Below are 6,433 nucleotides of genomic sequence, written 5' to 3'. Positions count from 1 at the left end.
AGGGTCTGTGTGTTCTGAGGGAGGGTCCCAGCCGCCTGCCACCTTCGGAGGAGCCCCTCAGACCATAGTAAGCATTAATAATGTCTTTCATCTTTGAGTGGATCTACAATGGCTTCAGCAGTGTGCTCCAGTTCCCTAGGACTCTACAAAAAAAATCTGGAAAACTTGTATTCTTGGGTTTGGAAAATGCAAGCAAAACTACTCTTCTTCACATGCTCAAAGATGACAAATTGGACCAACATGTTCCAATACTACATCCAACATCAGAAGAGCTGACATTTGGACTGGGGTTGTAGCTCAGTGGTAGAGTGCTTGCCTAGCATGTGTGAGACACTGGATTTGATCCTCAGCACCATATAAAAATAAATAAATAAAATAAAGGCATTAAAAAGAAGAAGAAGAAGAGCTGACAATTGTTGGAATGACTTTAACAACTTTTGATCTTGGTGGGCATGAGCAAGCTCATCGGGTTTGGAAAAATTATCTTCCAGCAATTAATGGGATTGCCTTTCTGGTGGACTTTGTAGATCATTCTCACCTCATGGAATCCAAAGTTGAGCTTAATGCTTTAATGACTGATGAAACTATTCATTGTGCCAATTCTTATCTTGCAAAATAAAATTAACAGAATAAATGCAATCAGTGAAGAAAAACTTTGCAAGATATTTGAGCTTTATGGACAGACCACAGGAAACGGGAATGTGACTCTAAAGGAACTGAATGCCCACCCCATGGAAGTGTTCATGTGCAGTGTGCACAAGAGGCAAGGTGAGGGTTTTGTCCCCCCTAACCCCGCGCCCACCCACTGGCTTTCCCAGTATGTTGACTAATGTTTGGACAGTGAAAATAAAATTTTACTCCTCAAAAAAAAAAAAAAAAAAATCCCCCTCCAAGCTGGGTGTAGTGGCATAAACTTGTAATCCAAGTGGCTCAGGAGGCTGAAGCAGGAGGATTTTAAGTTCAAAGCCAGCCTCAGCATCTTAATGAGGCCCTAAGCAACTCAGAGAGACTGGTTCTCTAAATAACATATAAAAAGGGCTGGAGATGTGGCTCAGTGGTTGAGCATCCATGGTTTCCATACCCAGCACCATAAAACAAAACAAAATAAAAAGACATCCTACCTCCACCCCACAACCTCCTCCAGCAACCACCATGCTCCATACCTACCTTCTAGCAATGCTCTCCCAAAGAGCCCCCAATCTAGTCAAGTCCCCACTTCACTCCTCCAATACCACACCTTCAAAATAACCAACAATCTCCATGTTGCTAAATCCATGAGAAACACCCGGTCGCACTTAATGTGATCAGCCACCTTTCTCCCTTTGAGCATCTCTGTTTTTGAAACTCCATAGAGGTTCTCAAACTGTTCTTGTCCCCATCTCCCTGCCTTTTCACAGCAAATGTCAGGGCTCTGTGATATATATGTATGTGTATATATATATATATATATATATATATATATATATATTTTTTTTTTTTTTTTTTTTAAGGGCTTGGAATGTAGCTCAGTAGTTAAGTGCCACTGGGTTCAATCCCCAGTAACAAAAAAAAATTAAATTAAATTAAATTAAAATAAGATTCATCCCAACTCACTCTCAAAATCCATATCTAGTCCTTCAGAGAATCCTGTTCCAAATAATTCTTTCCTTTCTTCCCTCCCCTCACCCTCTCTCAAGATAGGAGTCTCACTGGTTTCTACTTGGTCTCAAGTAACCTTTCCTGAGTAGCTGGGATTACAGGCGTATGGGCCACCACAGCCAGGTCTCAAATAATTTCTAAATCTATTGGCCTATTCTCCCTTTTCACTCCTACTTCTGCCTAGGGGTGAGATAAGAAGGTCAGTGACTTAGGGAGATATCCAAGAAGTGTGATACTGTAGACACCCAGGAAAGGATGTGTTTCAAGGGGTTGGCCCAAGAAGGAAATATTACTAAAGGATCAAGTAGAAGTGGCCAAAGGTCAAGTGGCCATTGCAGCAATTTGGCAAGACTTTAGAGGCTTATTGATTTGGAATTTACCTGATGTATGGTATGAGGTAAGGTCAAAATACCCTCCCCCCACAATTTGCAACTAAATTTTGTAACCCATTTCTTGACTAGACTTCCTTTCTCCATTCATCTCTGAGAACCCCTGTGTCTCCCCCCAACGATTCTCAAACTTGTGACCATGTACTGCAAGCTATGCTCTGTCTGGAAGGCCTCATGCACTCACCTTACTCTTCTTGCTCATATTTACGTAACACATTCATCTGTTTATCTCCTAGATTTTTGTTTTTCTTTTATTTTCTATTTTATTTTAATGTAATATAATAAATACAAAAATGTAGCACTTGAACCATTATTAAGTGCATAGTTCAGTGGCATTAATTCATCTATAGTGTTGCATAATCACCACTATCTATTTCCAGAAGTTTTTCATCATCACAAACAGAAACTCAATACCCATTAAGCAATCACTCACCATTTCCTCCTTCCCTCAGCCGCTGATAACCTCTTTACTACTTCATCTTTTTAACTGCTTATTCTGGGTACCTCATGTAAGTGGAATCATACAATATTTGTCTTTTTTTTTTTTGTACTTGAGTTTGAGGGATTGAAACAGGGGTGCTTTACCACTGAACTACACCACAGCCCTATTTATCTATTTATTTATTTGTTTGGTTTTGAACCCAGGGGTGCGTAACCACTAAGCCATATCCCCAGCCCATTTTTGAATTTTACTTAGAGACAGCATCTTACTGAGTTGCTTAGAGCATCACTAATTTGCTGAGGCTGGCTTTGAACTTGCAGTCCTCCTGTCTTGGCCTCTAGAACTGCAGGGATTACAGGTGTGTACCACTGCACCAGCCTTATTTTTTATTTTGAAACAAGATCTCCATACATCGTTTAGGGCCTGGCTAAATGGCCTTTAACTTGGAATCTCTAGAATTACAAACATGCACCACCATAACTGGCTCAATATTTCTTGGTTTATGTCTGGCTTATTTTACTTATCATAGTGGCATATTTTACTTATCTTATCATTCAAGATTTATTCATATTTTAGCATGTATAAGACTTTCATTCCGGGGCTGGGGATGTGGCTCAAGCGGTGGCGCGCTCGCCTGGCATGCGTGCGGCCCGGGTTCGATCCTCAGCACCACATACAGACAAAGATGTTGTGTCCGCCAAATACTAAAAAGTAAATATTAAAAATAATAATAATAATAATTAAAAAAAAAAAAGACTTTCATTCCTTTGGGAATTTAAAAAATTTTTATTGTGGTAAAACATATATAACAAAAATTAACCATCATACTAATTTTAAGTGTACAATTCAGTGGCATTTTATTTTAGTCAGTTTTTTCACTGCTGTGACTAAGAGGACCCAACCAGAATAACCGTAGAGAGGAAAAGTTTATTTGAGGGCTCACGATTTCAGAGATCTCAGTCCATAGAAGTCCAACACTATTTCTTAGGCCTCTACAACATTGTTGCAGAGTGTGACAGAGGGAAGCAACTCATATAATGATCAGAAGCAAAGAGAGACTCCACTCACCAGATACAAATATATACCCCAAAGCCATGCTCCAAGTGTCCCAACTCCTCCAGTTACCACTCAGTTAATCCCATCAGGGGATTAATCCACTGATTGGGTTAAGGCTCTCACAACCTTTCTACTCCAAACTTTCTTGCATTGTCTCACATGTAAGCTTTTGGGGGGACACCTCACATCCAAACCATAACACATAAATTACTTTTGCAATGTTGTGAAACCATCACCCCAGACTACTTACAAATTTTTTGTTTCCCCAAACAGAAGCTGTGAAACCATTAAGCAATAATTCCTCATTTTCTTTTCTCCACCATCCATGGTAAACTCTACTTTCTGTCTCTACAAATTTCCCTATTCCAGATACCTCAAATAAATGGAATTATACAGTTTTTGTCTTTTTGTGTATGACTAATTTAATTTAGTATGTCTTTAAGTTTCACCCATGTTGTAGTATGTATCAGAAATTCACTACTTTTACGGCTGAATAAAATATTCCATTGTATAACATACCACATTTATCCTGTTGATGGACACTTGGGGGTGTTTATATCTTTGACAATTGTAAATAATGCTGCAATGAACATTGCTTTACAAGTATCTGTTTAATCCCTAATTTCAATTCTTTTTTTTCTAATGATTCTTTTTTTTTTTAAGTTGTCAATGGACCTTTATTTTATTTATTTATATGGTGCGTGGTAGACAAGCGCTGTACCACTGAGCCACAACCCCAGCCCCCCAATTTCAATTTTTTTGGTATATAACTAGAAATGGAATTGCTAGATCATATGATAATTTTATGTTCAGCTTTTTTATGGGGGGGGGGGCAGGGTACCAGGAATTGAACTCAGGGCACTCTACCACTGAGCCACATCCCCAGTCCTATTTTGTATTTCATTTAGTGACAGGGTCTCACTGAGTTGCTTAGGGCCTCACAATTGCTGAGGATGGCTTTGAACTCTCGATCCTCTGGTCTCAGCCTCCCAAGCCGCTGTGAATACAGGTGTGCATCACAGCACCAGGCTTGTGTGTTTAGATTTTTTTTTTTTAAATATATTTATTTATTTTTAATTTTCGGCGGACACAACATCTTTGTTTGTATGTGGTGCTGAGGATCGAACCCGGGCCGCACGCATGCCAGGCAAGCGCGCTACCGCTTGAGCCACACCCCCAGCCCAGTGTGTTTAGATTTTTGAGAAACTATAAAACTGTATTCCAAGTGGATGCTGATCCATAACAGGGGTGGGAGGCATGGGGAAAATGGAGGAACTTTGATTGCGCAAAGGAGAAGGAGGGGTCGGGCAGGGTGTGGGAGTAGGAAAGATGGTGAAATGAGATGGACATCATTACCCTAGGTACATGTATGACTGTACATACGGTGTGATACTACGTTGTTTACAACCAGCGAAACGAAAAGTTGTACTACAATGTGTACAATGAATCAAAATGCATTCTGCTGTCATATATTCCTAATTGATTTTTTAAAACTGTATTCCATAGTGGCTGCAACATTTTACATTCCTGCCAGCAGTGCACAAAGATTCCAGTTTCTCCACATCCTCATCAATATTTTTTATTTTCTATTTTGTTTTTGCTCTTATTTATTTATTTATGGTACCAGGAATTGTAAAGAGAGGTGCTTAACCACTGAGCCACATCTTCAGCCCCCCCCCCCTTTTTTTTTTAATGGTGAGACAGGGTCTCACTAAGTTGTGTAGGGCTTCCTTAAGTTGCTGAGGCTGGCTTTGAATTTGTGATCCTCCTGCCTCAGCCTTGGAGCTCGTGGGATTATAGGCATGTACCACCACACCCAGCAATCTTATTTTATTTTTTGGTACCAGGGAACGAACCCAGAGGTGCTTAAGCACTGAGCCACATCCTCAGCCCTTGTTTTATATTTTATGAGACAGGGTCTTACGAAGTTGCTTAGGGCTTCCTTGAGAAACTGATGTGACTAAACCAGCTTCTACCTCAAGGCCTGTCCTAAGGAAGGGGGCGTGACCCTTGTCCTTGGAAAAACCCACAGAGCACTCAGTAAGCACATACCCACCCTGCTGAGTTGTTTGTAAATAACAGGAGAGATCTGCGGCCCCAGGTGTCCCTGATTCAGTTAGGCTAGATGAGGACCCATAGCAACCCCCTAGCAACCTCCAATCAGCATGAGACAGGGAAAATACCTGGGATGCCAGATGACTCCCCTGTAGTTTATGGTGGTTGATAACATGTTGGGAAACCTTGTAGTTCAGCACAAACACCCCTCGTGGCCTAAACCAATCAGTTCAAAGGAATCCCCCTCTTGTACTAACCAATCACCCCTACCCAACTTGTTCCCACCAGTGAATGTGCTAATCAATGTCAAGAGTTGTTGTTTGACTTTCCCGTGGTATGGAATGATTTGCTGTGTGATCTTGTGATGCATAGAGTATCCCCCCAAAACCTATAAAATCTCACTGGACAAAGGACCAGGACTCACTCCCTGGGACTGCTGCGTTAGAAATGGTTGTGAGTCCAGGCTCGAGCTTGCAATAAAGACTCTTGTGTGATTGCATCGGATTTGGCTCTTGGAGGTGTATTGGGGTCCCAGGAATCTGGCATTACATCCTTGTATTTCTGAGGCTGCACCACAACACCCAGTTCTCTTTTTGTTTTTAATATGATTATGAAGTGATATCTCATGATTGAAGGATATTGGAAAAACAACCCCCCAGGAAGAAAAGGAGGACAATGGGTCCCAGGGAGAGAAGGAAAACAATGGGCTCTGGACTTTCACCATTTCCCAGCAACAATTGGCTCTGAACTTTCACAATTTCTGGTTCTACAACTGTTTTCCCTGACCGCCGAAATGACACATTCTACTATGATTAAGTCTCACTAAAGCCTATAAAACTCAGACCCCGATTGT

The 6,433-nt window shown here is 40.9% G+C and overlaps 1 pseudogene; it reads left to right on the top strand.

Annotated features, from left to right (window-relative positions):
* On the top strand, positions 1 to 830 carry LOC125613541 (annotated as a pseudogene).
* The last annotated feature ends 5,603 nt before the right edge of the window (positions 831 to 6,433 follow it).

The sequence above is a fragment of the Marmota marmota genome, unplaced genomic scaffold (genome assembly GCF_001458135.2).
Source record: "Marmota marmota marmota unplaced genomic scaffold, marMar, whole genome shotgun sequence".
NCBI lineage: Eukaryota > Metazoa > Chordata > Mammalia > Rodentia > Sciuridae > Marmota > Marmota marmota.
The sequence above is the reverse complement of the archived record's forward strand: the minus strand, read 5'-3'. Positions and strand labels throughout refer to the sequence as shown.